General features: G+C 39.5%; 1 long non-coding RNA gene across 1 annotated transcript in view; it reads right to left on the reverse strand.

The window, feature by feature from the left end:
• Nucleotides 1–1,291: 1,291 nt before the first annotated feature.
• LOC127029314 (uncharacterized) overlaps nt 1,292–20,861 on the reverse strand; it is a 119,100-nt gene continuing 99,530 nt past the window's right edge. Inside the window, exons 3-5 of the long non-coding RNA XR_007768177.1 lie at nt 18,832–18,934; nt 12,728–12,803; nt 1,292–1,614 (exon numbers count right to left, since the gene is read on the reverse strand). This is a non-coding gene — a long non-coding RNA (uncharacterized LOC127029314). The remainder of the gene's footprint in view (nt 1,615–12,727; nt 12,804–18,831; nt 18,935–20,861) is intronic.

Genomic DNA, 20,861 nt, shown 5'->3' on the forward strand with positions numbered 1-20,861 from the left:
TTCCTGTGAAGTGAAAATTTCTAATTTTGATCTGTCTTCAATAACCAGACTGTGGGTTCTAATAGCAAGATGAAAAAGCAATAAGGTCATATTAAAAAAAAAAAAATCTTCTGTGTTAAAAGAATACTGATGCTTTAAACACACTCTAAGTGTCTGGTCCTCCCCTGTAGAACAGTGAATTATTTGTATGCTGGACTGTTTGCCTCATCTTTGTACTCAAGTACATCACAAAATCCAGAATAACGTGTCTTTTCTTAGTCATTTAACTGTATCCATTGCCACTCCTCCCATTGGCCACACAGTGTGATCTCCAGAGTGCTTCAAGCACTCAGTTTTTCTTCAAGATTCTTCTAATTGCAACACAATAATAAGAAGTGAACAGTTTCAAAATGGCAGAACAATCTCTCTTCCCCACTTTTCATGTAGGAAACACAAAGAACTTCATCTGATTGACCAGAAGTTCATAGTCAAGGTCAGAGGAGTGGTTGAGGATTGTATGTCAAATCCAAGATGTTCAAGTCTTACCTACTTAGAGGACATTGAGAAAACCATCTTGACTTTGCTAATTAGATCCAGCATTCAGTGATCCACTGCCAGGTTAAGCATCTTCCACAGTCAGTAGATACCTTCTACACATATCTCAGAAGAACTAGCAAGGGCATTCAGTTTACGAAGTAGAGTTATTTTTTTCCGGATAGCTGAAAAAATCCATTCATCTCCATTATGCCTCTCCCTTTTAAATATTAGCTATAGGGGCACAGAACTGGAAGTGGACTCCTGGGTCATTGCAACTAGATCCTGATTATGCAGAGCAGTGTTATTGAATCCCTTTCACAAACTACCACAATCATAAAAACAATAACATTTTTTGCTCTCACTAACACTGTGCAGAATTTTTATTTAGCACTCAGTCTGCTATGAATAAAATCAAGACAGGTGATTTAAGCTGCTTCTCCTTTTCCTAGTACTTTGACTCTTATATCTTCTTAATCCTCTGTTAGCAACTTAAAACATACGCTCTTGTCTCAGTTGTACATATTCATGCTGTTATATTCAATTTAAAATATTTCTAAAATCCTTCTAAACTCGATACTTATCAATGAATTCTATTAACTAAGCTAAAATAGGTTTTCTCTCTGTTTATTGTCATGCAAAGGGAATGAAAAAATACAGATTCACATCGTTGCCAGGTTCCTATGTCAAATACTCATTTATTGACAACAGTCAATTGTAACCTTCAAAGTTACTTTAACTTTTTTTCAGTCTACCTGTAGTCCTTCTACCTGGCAGTGGCTTTACAACAAAGATTACTCCACATGGATTAACTGTAGATTTGATTTGGCTCTACAGTGGGAACTCAGGCAGGTGGATTACACTTACAGATCCTGTAATCCTTCACCCTGAAGTCACTGCAGGGCTGGAAGGCTTATTCTAGCAGGCAGCTGATCTCTCCTCTGCCTCCTCTTCAACAAGGAGTTGTCAAGCAGCTTCACAAGCACAGCAATGTCAGAGTCCATGCTTGGGTAACGTATGGCTTGGATAATCTTCCTGTTTTCTCAGGGTGTGTGGAAATGTTCCTGCCAGGGAATGTTCAGTCAGCTTCCTGAACAAAACCTAAGTGAGGTGAAAGAAAACTTGAAAAGTATGCCTGCAATGCAAAATTTAAAAAAAAACCCACTAGCTGTCACATGATGGACACCCAAAATAGAGCTTCTCAACCTGGGCATAAAAAACCTGGGTTATTCAAAAGGAGCAGCCACTTTGGGAAGTATAGCAGCAAAAAAACACCATCTGCCAGTTTATTTTCATTCTTCTCTATTGGAGAATGTGAAAAAAACCCAAACCCCAAAACTGGTCAGGGATCACATTCTTTCCAGTTAAAAGAATAAAAAGGCAAAACAAAGTCCTGGATGGCTTACGATCTTAAAAGTCAGAAAATGAGAAAGCTCACCACATTTTAGTGGTTTTGGACATAGCACGTTCTCATTCCTTGCAATTAAAGGTGGATATCAAGAATTCTAAAGCCAGCTCCTAGGTATCACTCAGAAGAATAATGCGTCTGGTTAATCGGGATAGAAGCTCCAAGAGAACCTTCCACATAATTTTTGGGAACTTTCATTTCTGCTTCCAGACAATCCAACATGTGAACTTGAGCATGAAGTGCAAGGCAATATTTATGGCGTGAGACCACACACTATTCAGGCAGTTGTGCACAGATGTACCGCATTCCACAGGAGCAGAGCACAGAACGCAGGACACATATGGAGGGTGCGTATTTACATAAAACAGAAGAGCTAAGCACATAATTCACACCATTTTAAGTGTTCAATTAATTACTTCCTTTTTTATACGTAACTTCCGTCGTTATGATCTTGACAATTTTTTCCTCACTTCATAACTAAAGAGTTCCAGCAACTATTCCCGTATTATTCCCTTCAGCTCCCCCAAACCTCCAGGGATTTTTTCTCCCATGCTGGACAAGAACACTCTCTATATATGCAGGCAGACCCTCCAGTACCTCTAATTGCAACTGGAGTTGCAAATGTAGTTTTTATAGAAGGAATGATTCCTTAATTTCCCAAGTTCTGTTTGGCCTGGGTCACAGCTGACCCGGTAGCTCCTTTTAGAAGAAAGACCTTTGCTAAGCAGTTCAGCAGTTTAACGCCTGAAGCACCATGTCTGCAGCTAGACAAGACTTTTTCTAGATCTGATGATTTATACAAGTAATATACACAGAGACCATTATGGTTAGTTGCATAAGTTAATTCATGAAAACAGAAATTTAAATAAAAAATACACGTTTCTGGTAGATACACTTTGATTATGAGGTTAGAAACTTGTTTTTGTTCTATAAAAATCCAAAATGTTCTAAAAATTTTCTTGAGGTAGAATTTTGTCAAAATAACTTTTATCAGATTAAAAATCTTGCTCTTTTTATCAGTTCCTTTCTGCTTATTTATTGTGCTTAAGTCTCTCCTGTAAAAATCAGATAGAATCCTTCACTTAAAAAATTACAAAGCTGACAACAGCTTTGATCAAACAACCTGAGAAAGATTTTGAATATGATTAAATAGCATAGAGTAAGTACAGTTTATCTATTTGATAATGTTCCAAATCTGCCTAAAATTTCCCAACATCAGTAGCTTCAAAATGACTGAAGATTCTTCTGCTTGAGAAATCTTCTCATGTTAATGGTGGCTGTGTACTTTCCTAGTTATTTCAGCCCTCCACCCCAAGATATTCAGGTTGCCATATTTCAGATTTAAAAACACTTTAATGTATCACATATATAAAGCTAAAAGAATCAATCTACAGTCTTATTTTGAATAAGGAAAGGAGATGGTTTTTCTGGTTTAATATGCAGTTACACCATTGTTTGGTAAACAAGGTGCAAGCAATACTCCAAAAACTGATTAAACATCAACTCTTCATCATGGGATATCCTCAGGAAAGGAGTATATACACTATTTACATACACAAAGCAGAGCAGGTCTTCAGGAGCACCTAGCAGAAAGTAGGTATAACACAGGAAACTGAAAGACAACATTTCTCCTGACTTCTAAATTCCATTTCCTTTTTTATTTTGACCCTTATTATTTACATATTCAGTCTTAAACTAGTTTCACTGGTAAAGAAAAAATTGTCCCCAGATTAATGAACTAATATTTAATGGAGTTTCTCCAGAATCCTTCAGTCACAACTTTAATCGAGGGTGGTTTCACTGCCTGCATCTGCTATATCTCTGGGTCTTCAATTAAGTTGCAAAGAGCTGAATGCAGAGACTTCTACCTGTCACCTCCACAGTTCCCCAGGACTTGGTTTGATAAAGGAGGCCGTTAGAGGCGTCAGCATCTACTGTTTAATGTGTTTCCTGTCTCTTCTTTTAAGTGTCGCCTTTCTGAAAATAGTCACATTTTCCTCTTACACTTCTTACTGTTTTATGTGGTTAAATACGTGTCCTTTTAGAAATGAAACTAATGCTTCAGGCAAAGTAGAATGGACCAGTCCTATTCAGTGTTAATATAAAAAAGGTTTTTCACTTTCTGCACCTGAAGTTAGGGAGAGATAAAAAGATTTATTCCCTTGGTATTCAAATGGTAAAAGACCTTGTCTTATCTTGTTCTTGATTAGTCTTTAAGCTGGGTTTCTAACATCACTAAAGAACAGGATAGAAAAAATGAAACCAGGATTACAGCCAGCTCATGGGACTATGGCAATGCTCTGTTAGGGTGAAAAAAGTACATTTCCATTCTCCCTTTTGTCCTGGTGAATCAAAGGCCCTCTGATTGCTGGTGTCACGTAATACTGATCAGAAAGGAATTAAGTGGCCAGTCAGAATGTGCTTTCTATCAAAGAGCTGGCAAATTGCAAGATGTAAGAGCCCAGAGGTCAGTGTAAATCTCCATATCAGAGGAAGCAGAATGGAAAGGGGGGAAACAGGGGTGGGAGGAATCTATTACAGTCAGCCCAATCCTTCTCATCCAGATTTCTGTGAAAACAGACATTCATGATCCCTCTCACTTTTCAATCATGCTGTGTTCTCCATTTACTTTTTTTTTATAAAGACTTAGCTTGGATTTTTTTTTTGTTTTTCCTAATTCAGTGTTTTGTTTTTATCTCATAATGATACACAGTCCAGCCTGAAGATGAACTACTGAATCCAGTAGAATAGCTACCTCAGCTGCTGCCATCTCTTATAAAAAGATGATTCACAAAACCCTCCTAAAGCAAGATGTCTCTCATCCCCAGTGTTCACCAGCAATCCACTCTGCTTCAGATCAAAGACTTACTGGGTGGGGTAGGGAAAGACGGGGTACGACCATGAGAGGGCTAGATCTAGGAGACTGTTAGTCCTGTGTTGCTCTTCCAGAGCTATGAAGACAGTCAGAGTCAGAAGAGTTGCCGTGCAGGTCACCTGTGACAACCAAAGGCACATACATATCTGACTACCTCCATCCTTTTTCCACATGCAAGCGTATAGAAAATTTTATTTTGGTTCACCTGGATTTTTGCCTATTTCAACCAAGAAGTTCCACACACCATCTAGAAATCCCAAGTATTTCAAGTACTCACAATTCAGGGGAAGAACCAGCTAAGTGTAGCTCAGGTCCTAGAGTTTTCTCCAGCAGAACTAACTGCACCAGATGAACAATAAGCATTCCCCTGCTAAATCCCTTCTCAGTTACAGACTGTGTTAAATGCTCTTTGAAGAAACAGCAAACCAATTCCTTTTACTGCAGAGCATAGAAGAACCCCCTTATGAGTCAAACATTTGGATGTTGGTTTGTGTCCTGGGTAACCAGGGCTGTTTGGCTCAATGAACCTTCCATTTCCAAAGAAGGATTAATTTTCTTGTTCTTCATTAAACTGAAGTCCACAGACCCCTTATGCTGAAATTTGCATAGCAGTGCGCTATCAATGGCAAAAGGATTGGGCTTTGAATATGGACATCTAAAATTACACACTGTCTGCCCAGATTGCCTAGGGGAAGAAGGTGTGAAGTTTTCTGCCAAAAAAGAAAAAAAAAGAAAAAAAAAAGAAAGCATTGGCTAAGACTGGATGACCAATAGGCTGAATTTGGCAAATGTATGTATCAATGCGCTTCTCAACAGGAGGCAACAATTCTGTCCTGGGATGATTGTTGCCCCTAGTTTTCTGTCTGGTCAGTGAAGGTGGAACGGACACCGCAAACATTTCCAGTTCCTCCCACAAAGCCTGCCAAAGTATCTTCAGATTCTGTACGTTGGTATCTATTTTGCATGTGTTACTAACAAATACAGGCAGCCAAGCTAGATCATACCCATGCATATGGAGCTTTGTTAAATGCAGATGGTGTAGTTTAAGTTGTTCAAAATTAGGACCCATGTCACTGTAACTTGCATGCCTTTCATAAAGAGATATAAAGCTCTCCTTGTGGACCAGTCCATACATTCTGCATGACCCTGAAATTAGCTTTGACCTCAGTGAAACGATCACCTTGCCAATGTTCTTCACAAACTTTTATGCCTTCAGAGCCAAGGCACTATTTTAAACACTGCATGTCAAAAACATCCTGTATTTTTGCTTACACAAGGCAAAGCTATTTCGATGGTTTCCTCATCTCCCAGTATCATTAGCTGAATGATCAATAGTTCCAGGCGTCTCACCAGAGACCCTGATCAGACCTTAACCTGCCAGGAGAATCTGATATGGGACCAAGGCCACAGAGCATCATATGTAATTAAGGTGGACTCTGTGGATGCCTAAGCATCCTCTATCACAAATCTGAAGAATGTCTTGGTTTAGGACATCTGTAATCTTATAAACTCTTTTCCAACTATCACATCAGCACAGAGGTGTTTAGGTGTGATGCTGTATTAGATAATCCTACAGTTTTGCTTTTCTGGTGGTTCTTCAAGTCATATTCTTCACATTCACCAGCTCTCATTTCTTTCCTTCACTTTGTAATCTGTATATGAGAATGTATTTCTGCATCTGAAAGAAAAATGGAGTGCAGAGAGTCCTGTACAGGACTTCTGCGTGGAGCAATAAGTGAAAGTGGGTAAGTACATTCCTGTGGGAACACCTAAGAGAAAAAGTCTCCAAAATCTAGTTGTTGTAATATTAATTCCACACTGTACAAATATGCAAATTTACAATACATGTCCATAAAGAAGAGACTGTTACTGGAAAGACTGCTATTTCTGTGTGGCTGCAGATAAAAACGAAAAATAGACTATTGCATACCTTTTTCAAAATCAGGGATCTGAAAATCTAATATAATGCCAACCTATTATCCCTGGTTTTGTTAGTGATTTCACAAATGTTTGGTTTCACAAGATGCGAAAAACCTTGTACACCATCACAAGTGAAGATTTGGCCTCAAGGGTAAAGTTCTCACCTTATATGAGAGCATATTCTGCAATTTTTCCTCAAAATTTACTCCTTTTCAATTGATCCAAAGCAAGAACATTTATTATGTAAATAGATATTCAGAGTTAAGATCCGCTTCTTAAACCATTTTTCTGCTTCTCTTTACGGATAAATATTGCTTTTTCAGTAAAAAAAAAAAAAATTATGTTCCCTCTGCTAACTTAACTTCAGAAGAATATTGTCGTGGTTTAACCCCAGCCAGCAACTCAGCACCATGCAGCCACTTCCCCCTCCCCCCTCACAGTGGGGTGGGGAGGAGGAAAAAAAAAAAAAAAGTAAAACTTATGGGTTGAGATAAGAACAGTTTAATAACTAAAGTAAAATAAAATACAGTACTAACTAAGAATAATAATAATATAATAATAATAATTGTAATGAAAAGGAATACAACAAAAAAAGAGAGAAATAAAACCCAAGAAAAGACAAGGGATGCACAATGCAATTGCTCACCACCCGCTGACCAATGCCCGAGCAGCGATCCGCCCCTCCCGGCCAACTCCCCACTGTTTATATACTGGGCATGACGTTCCATGGTATGGAATACCCCTTTGGCTAGCTCAGGTCAGCTGCCCCGGCTCTGCTCCCTCCCAGCTTCTTGCACACCTGCTTGCTGGCAGAGCATGGGAAACTGAAAAGTCCTTGGCTGAAGATAAGCGCTACTTAGCAACAACTAAAACATCAGTGTGTTATCAACATTATTCTCACACTAAATCCAAAACATAGCACTGTACCAGCTACTAAGAAGAGATTTAACTCTGTCCCAGCCAAAACCAGGACAAATATGATAAATATTCATCTGTCAAAGTAACTTAAAACTTAAATTACCATCTTTCAAAATGGCTAAAATTATTTGAAGTCTATACCAGAAAGCACATGCATATGTAACATTAGGTCATCTCAAGCACTGGTCCATTTATATTTATGGCTACTTTCATTAGTTTTGATTGATGCAGTGTTTCCATGTACTTCTGGACTGTAACTGTTTTTAAAACTTAATTACATTAATCTGCTATACGAACCTTTAATATCCAGTCATGTTAAAAAGTGGTTGGATTGTTTTAACACTGAGATAATTGCATGTTAATCTACTTGTGAGAAACTGAGTATGCAGTAGGGAGACACCATTCAAGCAACTAAAGAGTTGTTTAAAAAAAACCTCGTCCAAACCTAAAAAAAGAACCTAGAAGGCAATGAAAGAATTTGCCCACGTACGTAGAAAGTCTGTCAGACGCCTCTCTCTATTTGCAGCAGGTACTCTCTAATGAAGAGCTCTTGCAGAATGGAAAGAACGAGTTACATTCATTAGGAAGATGGTTAGATGCTTTTTCCACACTGAAAACAAATGAGCAAATAGCTGAGAGCAAATGGCAGTATTGACATCATTTGTTGTCAAGTGTTTCCTTTTTAAATAAATGACTGTAGCGAAGATTAGCAAGTTCCTATCCTTTATTGGCAACATCGAGTTCAGGGCAGAAGCACTCCCAGGCCCAAACAAATTACGCCCCAGTTGTAAAAGTTTAAAGTCAACAACAGGGAACTGGAAGAATCTAAAACCTCTTCCAGGCTAACACCAAGTCTGGTGTCAGATGTGGGTTTTGTACCCTAAAGCAGCACTACAGAAAGCCGTAAAATTCAGAGCCTGGTCTAGAGTGACCCTTCTGGGGGATGATTTTCAGCCATGGCTTGCATACCATTGCAGGCTTTGTCAGAAAAAATTCTGCCCTTGTTTGCCAGAAAGCCAAACTTTCGGCCTTTCATCTACATCCAAACGCAGGCTGCAAATGGCGGCCATCTGAATACTCAACTGCTAACTCTTTTATTTCTGATTTTTTCAACACAGCTGTGCCTTTGTGAGTACGGTGACAAAAGACCAGAAATAAGCCAAAACACACCACAGACTGAAAAAAAACCCAACAAGATTTCACTGGATTCAGCCTTCCTGAGGAAAAGAAGATCCTCCCTGAGCTCAAAACATGCCAGCAGAGACACACAGCCTCCCGGGAGAGCCCGCCTGCACTGCGATGCCGGTGGGGAAAGCGACTGGGGAGCAGGGGGCCCAGCCGCATGGCTACTTAGAAACACGTTTGTGACAGAAACAAAGAAAATCCCACCGGTCCTTCGCAGCCTAAGGTGTATTTCCCCAGCCTGGCCCTGGCTGCGAGGCCCTGCCTGACACCCCTCTACCAGGGAGCAGGGCAGGCCGGGGGCACCGGCAGCAGCCCCAGCCCCAGGCAGAGGGCACCTCCCTTTGGACAGGTCGAGGCCAGGCTGGGATGTGGGCCCACCTCAGCAGGGCCCATGACCGGGCAGGACTGTGGAGAGCTGGAGACGGGCCCTGCTGTGGCATTAGTGGGGCAGGGGCTGTCGGCCCTGGGGAGCTGACATGGGGTCCTGGGCCCTGGGCAGGGTAGGGGGAGCCTGGGGAAGGGGGTCAGGGCCTGCTAGTGCCCTCGGGGCCCTGACGGTTTTGTCCGGTAGAGCGATTTAAGAAGGGAAATAACTCAGCTGGCAGGAGGCAATTTTAAACCATTGGTTGGGCTGACAGGATGCCCCTAGCTGGTATAATATTTTTAAAGAGAAAACAAAACTCAGACTGCACTGGAGCGCTCGGCAGCCCTGCTACAGGCCAGCAAGACTCCTTTTGGCTTGTATCTGGGTAAGGGCAGGACAGAAAAATACATGAAAAAACCTTCATCACCTCCTCTCAGACCTTACCGCTAGAAACTCCTGCCGCAGTCACACCTTTACAGGCACCCAAGGTTTAAAAGGGTACAGCGTGGGGTTTATTATAGTTAACATGTCGTTTGAGAACTGTTTTGGAATATATGCTCTCTGCATTATCAGATATGGGCAAATATATCAATGTAATGTTTACTTTTTTTTTTTTTAGTATATCAAACTGCTTTTAGATAAGGTTAAAAATTATGGCCTGCCTCTACGTTTTTAAAGTAATACATGCCTTTAAAAGAATATGGTCTGGACGCATAATACCTCTTCTGAGCCTCAGGGAAATCTTTTACAACCTTGTTTCACGTTGAGTAATGTTGCTGTAGGAATTCATTTCTGGAGGGCCTGATCTGTTGCTTTGAGAGAAACAGGGCTAATGGCCCTAGAGCAATCACGAGATTCCCCGGGTTTCTGAAGTGATAAGCATGCTCCAAAAGAGGTCGGGTTTTTAGGTTTGACCAGTAACAAGACAAGCCCCAGAGAAGATGGCTTTTTAGGAATCATTAAAATAATCTGGTCAAGACACCATGTTGACCTTGTCGTGCCTCTTCTTTTCCAATTTGTCTGCTTATATGATGCAGTCTTACCACTGATGTACTGGTCTCTGTCTTATCAACCTGCTAGCCCCACCTAGGAAGGCACTTGTTTCTAAACATAAACTATCTCTGTAAGCTGAATTAACTAGATACTGAAATGGGCTGCAATCTAATAATGTGTGTCCTGGTGTTTTCTTCTTTCTTACTGCACCTCTGCTCTTCTCTCCAACTTCTGTTTACAAACTGATCACACCATTTAGAGACACAGCACAGCTACTATGATGTGAAATAAAATATACTTCCATTGCCTGGAAACTGGTTTTCAAGAATGAAAATCCTATTTCTCTTTTTCAAAAAGAGACAGAGATTGAGGCAAATTAAACCTCTATGATAACATTACCAAAATAAATCACCGAAAACTGCAATCTGGTATCATCAGTGATTAAGAAATCACTTATACTGGCCAAACCAGAATATCTACCCTCCAAAGAATTCCTAATTCACAGGACAAGAAGATGTTGCATAATCTCCCCCAGAAACCAATAATACAATAATCCAAGCTGCCCTGATGCATCTCTCTTACAAGGTGATGAAACTGAATGCTGCGAGACATCCAGTACACACTTGAGTTAATCATTTCCATAAAGGTGGTCAGGATCAGTACCAATGAACTCCATTTGTACTACACTTCTGAAACACAAATTTACACCTCCTGTGGGGACAATCCCTGCTGGTACTCCTATCTCGATAATGAGATTACAGTGACACTGCTTATGATTTTAGCCAAAATCAAACATGCTTTCTCAAAAAGCCTGAGTTTTATGACAATAGAACATTTTTGTTATCCTCAAGAAAGCAACTTCAACCCAAAGTTTTCCATTTGACTCTTAGTTCTCCTTTCTTTTAGTGTTTTCCTATCAGTAGGATAGACTGTTGCTCCCTGCCCGGCTCTTGTGATGCCAAATCTGTTTTTGTTCATATAATGATAGCAGTACACACCCTAATAACAGTTGTCCATCAGTCATCACTGAGATTCTGTTGCATTTCTGTTATCCCTAGTAAGCCATATCCTGCACTAGTAATTAAAGTTTCTCCATTTTGTTGCCTGTGCTCTTTCCATTAGGCTATGAACATTTCTCTGGTGTGGCTTTCTTGCTCATTTGTATTTAAGCTCATTGTTTCAAGGACAGTTGTCTTTTCTATACACAATGCCTCTGTTTTACAAATGTATATACAACTTTGAGACAGAAACTTCTCTCAGCCTGGAAGAAAATATTTCATGTGAATACAGTGGATTAAATTATGAAGGTATGATTTAATCACACTCTAGATGGGGAAAATAATAAACTGCTACCTGAGACAGACACAAAGTTACTTCTTTTGCTAGTGCTTTCAGTAAAACTGTTTTCTAAAAATATGAATTCAAAATATAGTATTTCCCTCATATAAAAGCTAAATAACTTGTTTTACCTTTGCAACCTCAAAAAGTACAGTAAAGAAAAATCCCATGGCTGAGTACTGTTGCTGGCTGTAACTCTCAGACATGGATTCTGGTAGTAAAAATTGCTTTCCCACAGTACTTCTTCATTCCAATAGATGCCCAAATCAGTATTAAGTCCACATTGGCATAAGCACTGTAAAAAGCCTGCAGCAGAAACTATTTCTCTCTGAAGGGTTTTGCCTTGGCTACTGGTCATCAGGCATCTTTAATCCCTTATTCTTTCCCTTTTGCTTTATGGGTCTTCTTGACCTGTATTGTTACCTTACATAAAAGCTCTCTTTTCTGTAAGTTTTTCTACATTTCTTCTGGCCTTCTGCCTTCCATGCCTGTTTTAGCTGGAAGTTAGGTATATGAAGTCTGATTCAAAACCTGTTTATCCCTTCCAGAAGGGAGTTATTTCTCTAAGTAGTTGGAAAGCACAGTTGGTTCTGACAGTGTTATTTTGGCAGGACTGGGGCAAAAACCAAGCAGCACAGTAAATGTTTCTCAAACAAGTTTAAAAAAGATCAAAACCAACAGCCCCAATCAATCATATATTCAAATGAAAGATTCAGTATAAAAAAATTACAACTTTCTGCATACCAAAAGGCTGAATGCCTGCCTGCAAGGTTCATCAACCCATTGATTTTCAGAACACTGAAACAGAAGGGTTTGACTTTCTTTATGACTCAGCTTTTCAACTTTTAATATCACCTTCTAGAGATGGCAAAAACAGGAAGACCCGAAAACTTCTCAAACATCAAAATTTTAACATATGAAAGGAATTCTTTGCAAAGTGTCAACTTGCTCTATTACTTCACACTTCACTGCTCTTGATTTCACCTGTTTGTGATTCTGTTTAGCATATACAGGGTACGTTGTTCTGATGACAGTACTGAGCTGAGGAATTGCTCAGGAAGAAGTATTCTAACAGAGTAGGCACCAGTCATCATGACAGGAAGAAAAATTTAAGTCCTAATGTCCTGGAAAGAACCTATATAGAGATGGAAAAGAAATGCATGCAACAGTGCTGAGCTGTAAGCGGTTAATGTACACATGGGAGAAAACTTACAGTGAGTGCATCCACAAGCTTCTGGAAAATATTCCCCAGGATCGACACAACCATGGCTGCAAAGAAGGATGTGCACCTGCAGAAACAGGATATTGTGGTTAAACATAGAACAGGAAAAAAGTATGAGGCATGGAAAGCTTAAACTAATCGTGTCTGATACAGGGAGCAGGGAGGGGAGATAGGTGACAATAAGGAAGTTGCTTGTAGCACTGGATCATTTAGTTGTGCTTAGCTGACATGTCAGGCAGGAAACCTGTTATGCTACAGCAACAGTTTCACATAAGCTGTAATATAAGACAATGCTGTATCTTTACCCTTTCACCACTCTACTGTCATGCTGGCACAAGCATTTTTGCAACCATACAGTCAGGGAACTGATGATCCAGGTTAAATTGAACCTTTTTAATTACCTGAGAGGATGGATAAAGAAAGAAGAAAGGAGGGTAAGATGGCAAAAGGAAAAATGTGACTATCTCTTGGCAATTTCACCACAATTTTGGTTTAGACCAGCTTATAGTGTGCAAGGAATTGATCCCTGAACACTGAAGGGGAGAATGATGCCCAGTAATCCTAATTGCTGATAGAGAAAGAAAGAGGATTTTTTCTGTCCCTGGAGAAAGTAAAGGAGTACTGGAGGTTGTGGTTGCTCGGTTGGTCTAGGCCCACCGGTGAAGGGATAAAATGGCAGGGCTGAGGACTATTTTTATCACATTTACTTTCACTGGAGTACCAGATGGTCTGTATTTCCCTAGCTTTCCTGTAAGTTGTGATACAATTTAAAAAATTTCATTAAACGTCATCTCTTTCTCTCTTACTCTAGAAGAAAATTGATTTGTTATTACTGGTCGAGAAAAATCACCTTGACTGTTATATATTTCTCCTTGTTGCCTTCCAGATACCTAAAATTATAATTTTCTTAGTTTTTCCAGGGTTTGAAATAAAGCTGGTCAGCTTATGATTACTAGACCCCTTCACTTTTTCCTTTTTTCATGGGTGGTCCTAATGCTTGTCCATTTTTAGCATTTAAGAGCTTCCTTTACCTTTCACAAAGATTACTACTAATGTTTCTGTGATTGCTTCAGTCCAAGGATTATTTTAGTCACGCCTAGACAACTTGAAAGCATCCAGATTTCCTGAGTACTTTCTAACCATTTATTTTCCCTGGTGGCTTCAATTCCTATCTCCTTGTCACTGTGTTAGCCACCTTAACTATCTGATCCTGTTCAGTCCTTTCATGAGGACTGGAGTACTTCACTTACTTATACAACACTGTATATTATTTCTTTTCTTGGTAATAGAGCCTAATGTATGTGTGCTTGCACACACACTTACAAAAAATGAGGTTGTCTAAACAGAAATACTGTTGCTAAAGCCCTTGCCTTGACAGTGTTATTAAAAGAGTTAGGTTAAAAGAATCTTCAACTTCCCAAAACAAAAACATGCCTCAGTGGTGCTCCAAGAGCTTTCAGCAAGCTACCTAACCTACAGTTAAAATGTCAGGGCACAGTGAGGGCCAGCTGTTCAGCCAGGGAAGGGAGACGAGCAGTGCCCTCACCAGCCAGGGCCCCGTCCCGCAGCCCCCCAGCAAGGCGAGCAGGGCAGCTTTGGCGATAGTACCCAGAGTTGGCCAGCAGTGATCACCATGTTTGGGTCAAGCCAGGATATCCAGTCAACAAGGCAAGGTCCACCTCAGCAAGATATATGGCTGAATGTAGGCATATACCGACTCTGTCAGAGCTGGCCTCAAGCACAGGTAGCCCAGCTCCTAGGGGAGCAGAAGAAGGGGTGGGAGACCCTCCTGGTGCTTTTGGGGCCCTGGCTGGAACCAAGAAGGACCTGGCTCTAACAGAAGTTGGTCAGATATGGTAAAACATTAGAGAAGCAAACCATACATGACAGCAGGGCAGCACTAGCTGCTTCACAATCATAAAGTGATTAGAGGACTTTGCCACTGTCATATTTTCAAGTATCACCTCCTGTGAAGTTGGTCAAATCCAAGTTAATTTCTAATATAATTCAGTTTTATTTATTAACCCATTTAATTTCCTTTTATTAGTCCAGGACAAAATTCTCTCCCAAGCTTTACTTCAGGCACAATATGCATCTGTAATGACCTTTCCCTATCTCTCTCTCCAGAAGACATCTGCTTGGACCTGACAAGAGAAGTATTTCTCCTCTTGCACTTAGGAAGAAAGATCAGCCTTGGCTGATGTAGCCCGTTCCCTGGGACAAACAGCTGCAAATGGAGCAGAGAAAGCCAACAGAGTTCCGGCTTGTACGTCCTGTATGAGTAATTCAAGCTGAAAGACCTTTGTATGGAAATTCAAGTACTGCCTGGACTATATCACCATTTTCACCCTGGCTGCTGGAGAAGAACATGTGTCAATACTTGAGGAAACAGTAAGGCCCTGCAGGAGAAAAGGGGCTCTCACAGTAGAAAGCACACACCCTTCTTGGATAATATGCCAAAGACAACTCTCTCTGAGCACACTGTATTGCAGCAAACTTTCTGTTAGTCTATTCCTGTGTCAGTGTAACTTATTTTCTTGAAAAAGTCCCATTTCCTTCCCTTTTATAGGCATCTCAGGTGACATCCCTTATCTGTAACACACTCTTCTCTAATGTCAAGTAATATTAAGCCTAACTAGATTGTACAGAGGATACTGGTCCTGGATATTATTTTAATAGCAGTTCCATATTCATTATCATTATCTTATATGCCAGAGACCAAGTTATTCCATAGGGCAAATAAACTTGGCTTGATTTAATCAAAAGGTATCTAATAGCTATCAAGGACAGAGCATTTGAAATAATTTGCCAGGACACAGGCTCTGTTCTCAGATACACTTGAACAAAGTTCAACTTTTGCAGTTCACAAAACATGAAAGCTATCTGGCTGTTCATTGGAGAGAGCTCGCAGTCTCCGGTGGAAGGCTTCCAAGGAGGGACTGCCAAGGAGGCTATAGAGGCAGCTGTCATCAAAGAATAGTCAGTCAGCTATCACCTTTGCTGAGTTTTTAGAGTCTAGAGACCTGGAGTTTGCTATCCTCCCACTGGGCTTCATCTACAGTAAGGAAACTTAGAAAGAAATGTCATGAAACACTCAAGATATCAAACGCACTTCCCCTATTCCCCCCCATCTCAACCCCACTCCTTTTTCTCCAGAGTCATTCACCCTTAAAGAAGCTCTCCCTTCCTATGTTTTTATTCTACCACTTTGGATCTGAAAAACAGTAAGTTCATAAGTATTTTTTCTTAGGCCGAAAATGAGTTCCCATTCTTGCAGCTACCACAGATGTTATAAGCAGCATTTTATTATAAGCAAAATCAATATGGCAGTATTACAACATTTCTATCAGTGAAACAAACAGAATTAGGTTAAATGACAATCTCATTACTACTATAGAAACTTCAATAAAAGGGAACCTTTCTTGCTAAAATACAAAACAGCCAAAATAAGACAAAACAAAAAAGCAAATTACCCAATTAAGAACACTGTGTCCATAACACAACTGAAAGATCAATAGCCCTTCAAATGTACGGAGAGGCAATTGCCCCCATCTGCCTACATAAAGAATTCATTCATCAAAACGCTATCTCATAGCAGGATTTTCAGGTACGATTAACTTACCGTGGTACTTTAACGTTAAAACTACACTCCTCAGTGCTGGGTCTGTTTATGAAAAGCACTCTGTGGGCCTAAATGAAATAACATTTTTCTTTATGCATTAATAGGGCCAATCTTATTTACACTCTACAAGAAAGAATCTTCAGAAGTGATGAATTAAAACCCACGCTAATACTACTTTTATGTTAAGTCACCATTTGAAATACAACGTGATGTTGTGAAACGACACAATATTAATAATGGTCAGTATGATAACAGCTACTTAGCTTTCCTCTCACTTACTTCTCCATGGCTTTCTATTATGCTGAGGATTTTTATTATATTAAATGTTCATTCGCATTTTTTCTTATTGCAAGACGTTCATGATTAACACTGCTGACGGCCGAATCCAAGAATTAAAAAGTGAGGAGATGTGGATTTTCTGAAGGCAGATACTAAACCACTGGAGGTGTCACGGATTGTACTTAGCTTTGCAAGTCACTCTGGAAAATCTTACTTTAAAGACCTTTAAAGCCTACAGGGCTCTAGTACAGGGAAAAAGACTTGAAGACTCTCTATATACTATCTGTAGCCATCATACACAGAGAAAAAAGAACAGTTCAATATTCATAACAATATAAGCCTCTCTACCATATGTATCACAGAAGGTATCACTAACTGTGATAGACTGTGTCAAGATCACATCTCCAGATTACTTCAGAAATCACAGGGACACAAAATTTGAGACTAAGCCTGAGCTCAACATCCCCCTTCCGTCCTGAGCATCTTAATTCCTTAAGAATTTCTTTTAACCACTTGCAGTAACATATCTCTCATTTTTTGTATTAGCTGTTCCCAGATAGACACACCTATTCCTTATGAGGGGACACAAGATCAAAGCTGGGTACTTTTTTGAACAGATTGGAGAAGTCAGTGGAAAACTGAACTGTGCCAAAGCCAAAATTGTTGAGAAACTGAAGGTGGATTCAGCAAATAATATCGGTTGAAAGAAATGGATGGGAAACATTTTGAAAATACTAAAATATGTCCTTTTAACTTTTGAGGGAGAGGGGCAGTATTAAAAGCATTTTGAAGTGTCACTTCTCATTTAGAAGCTGACCTTTATAGGAAAAACAGAATGAAAAAGCAAATTTCTTTTGAGTTAATAGAAAAGTTTTAGGCTAAACCAAAATAAAATTATGGATTTTGTTTCATAAAACTTTCTCTTTCTCTCATCACCCTGAATAATTTCTGTTCAGGTTCTACAAGAACTAATAAATTTTCCCTTATTTTTTCTTTTTGACCAACAACCAAAAAAACCCCTCAAAACCTGTCCAGCTACACTTGTTTTACCACAAACAGTCCTCAAGATTTTTTTATGTATGATCAAGGGGACTGCACCCACTAATTATTTTTAAAATCCAGCCTGGTAAGTTCTTTGGATCAGTCAAATACTCTTGTGACTCACTACCAGCATCCAGAAGGGAAGTGGAGCTGGAAAACGTGCACCCCTTCAGTTTTCCAAACCAGTACTCTCTACGAATTTAATGACTTTTTATTACTCTTAAATTTACTAATATATTTTTGCTGGCAATATGTCATATTCATTTTTTGCCATTATTAAAATACTTTTAAAGATTCAGTATCCAAAGAAATACAAGAATCTTACCTAAACTGGCAAGCCGGATTGGGGCGTGTAGGGAGGAAATACATGGAAAGCCCACCCTTGCACAAGACAAGAGCGTGGCTGTAATGCACAGAAGCACAGCCTGTTCAGCTCTTTCTCCCACGGGAAGAAAATCATCCAGCTGAGCTAGGGTGAGTACAAGGTTGGCTCTCCCTCCCTTGTTGCAGTGATCATCAGGGCAGGCCTGGCCGACCAAACCATGGCCCTATTTGAGTTCATAGCGAGACCCAAGCAGCTGCCTTTCTTGAGGGCTGTTTTCCTGGGTGCGTGGCCCACCGCTCACTGAGAGAGCTGAGCAGTCTCTACAGGGTATCTATCAAACACACAGCCCCAGCAAACACCTTCTCCAGCTTAACTGTGAATGCAATTTCCTTTTTTACTATGTCTGGTAAAAGTTCAAGTGTTGTGTTTCTCTTGCAACAGTTAATAACACTGTGAGCACCTGCAACTCAATGAGCAAAGCCTCTCTTAGCTCCGCTTTTACTGTTAGAGCTGGTGTGGTCAAATTTTTCAAGAGAAACACAAAACTCTCAGCTCAAGTTATGGCCCCTAAAATCCTTTTGATTCACCAGCTAGTATGACCATTGCTGTGTGTCAGTCTTGTGAGATGAAATAAACACACAGATATATTTAAAGATTCCTAAAAGATGAGATAGATGAACTATTGACTTTGCAGTCCTAGTGTGGTAGAAATATATTTTGCTTTGAATGTGTATTTTTCACCACAAAAGAATGTGGGATAAATAAGGCACTTGTGATCTGCTCATCATGAATCCTCAACCAGGGCTGTGTAAGACTTGAGTCTTTTACCTGAGGGAAGACAAAAGGATGGATAGGTCTTCTTTTTATTTTCTGAGAAGGATCTTCTTCCACTGATAGTTTCCTGGTGCTGCCTGGCTATTTTAATCGTTAGCTGTAAAGATGAAAATGGTCATTATCTTGTTACACAGCAATTCAACAGATACTATATGAAAAAAAGAACACAAGGAACAGGCAGTGAAAAAATGTGAAGAATTGTTGGGCTATTTGGTTTCCGTTTTGAATGTTTGGCCTGGTATAAAAATGGATTGGGGTTTGACTAACCTTTTTTGGTTTTGTTTGTTTGTTTGTTTTTACTGGTATTGCATATGTTTAAACTGAGTTTCACAGGCATTGGTTATTATCAGGAATGATACAGAAGCTAACTACCTCTTAGAAACTGGAAGACATTCCCATTCTCTCTGTCCTAAGCTCCAACACAATCTCTACATGTGACCTATATTCCCCCAAATTGAATTTTTCTTGCTAAGTTCCAAAGGCTAATGCTAGAAGCCACACGTATTTAGACTGTGTATGTAAAGACAAGGTCTTGAATTCTAAAATGGGCAGATCTTTTAGCTGCACTTCCATCCCCCTTCTTCACTTTTTTATTCTTACTTGATTTCGTTTTAAAAGGAAGAGACTACATTCAGAACCCTGCACGCCTTTTGAACTGAAAACATGGCCTATGTATAAAAATATAACACAAAGGTTAAAAACAGAAACGAGAAGTCAGTATTTCAGAAGTGTAAATTCCGAATATTTAAAATTAGTATGTCCATTCCCCAAAACATGAAATATTGAAGAAATTGATTCCTGAACCTATAAAGGGACCATTTTCTCCTCAGTCTTGAATATTAGAAAGTCAGAGAAAAGGAGAATAAAGAAACAAGAATAAAGAAATCTAAGTTATTTCTTGTTTCCAGAAACAAAGGAATGAGGAAATATGTTTACTATCTTAAGGTTTACAGTCAGGTCAGAAAATTTGGTTTACAAGAGTTCTCATAGTAGGATAAATCTTTGACTCCACACATATTGGAGTATTTGTCTTTACCAGCAAATTCATATCTACACATGCCCTGGGCATCCAGGGTAGGTTTACGTTGTTGTTGGAACTGCAGCATTCTCAGAATTTGTTTCAACACGCAATTTTGTTATCAAAATTTTTCACTCTGCTTAATATTACTTAGTTTTGGGTTCACTGACTGATGGATTTGCAACTCTACACGTGACCTTAGAGGTACTTACAGTTCACAAACACAAATATGATCAAATGGAAATGAAATTTGGTTCTATATTTGTCTTGTTCCTTGCATTCAAGCCTGGCATGAGCCCAAGGCTACATTTCGTCACATAAACATGTCTGTTTCATTATGTCCAACACAATCATAGATACCAATGTCATTTCTGAATCCTGATATGATGCGGGTATTTATGTTGGTTATTGTCTTGCAGCATTCACTTTAGTTAAACTACAATGCTCTCATGCATATGTTAAGATTCTGATGAGTGTATCTTGTCCTGCCTTCTTCACACACATAAACTTCCAAACAATGTGAAAAAGAAACCCCAAAACATTATGCATAGGTTGTCTACATTAAGTCTGATTTGAACTGTTGGCTCTTATTTGCATGTTGACCTCAGTGTTGCCCTGTCTGCCTGGTACTTGGCGTTCCCTTTTCCTCCATGCAATTACAGATCTATTTCTAGAGGTCTGTGGAAATTTGTTCCTGGAGAGAATGCCCTTGAAATAAAATTATATTGTCTTGTATACCATACTATTCATAAAGAAATTCAATGCAAGGGTGTGTTAAACTTGCTTCAGAGCAAACAAGTCAAGAAAATCTCAACTACAGAAAAAAAAAATTATGCCATTAATACAGGATCTGGTGGTCTAAGGCCACCAAGAAAGCATATAGCCTATACCGAATCATTCATTGACAGCTATAAAGCTAATGAAAAGCAATACTATTCTATTAATATGGATTAGAGATGAAGTCTGGACTGTGAATCCTTGCCAGCTTAAACTGTTACTGCAGTGG

This window comes from Gymnogyps californianus, chromosome 1, assembly GCF_018139145.2.
Source record: "Gymnogyps californianus isolate 813 chromosome 1, ASM1813914v2, whole genome shotgun sequence".
In the NCBI taxonomy this organism is placed as follows: domain Eukaryota; kingdom Metazoa; phylum Chordata; class Aves; order Accipitriformes; family Cathartidae; genus Gymnogyps; species Gymnogyps californianus.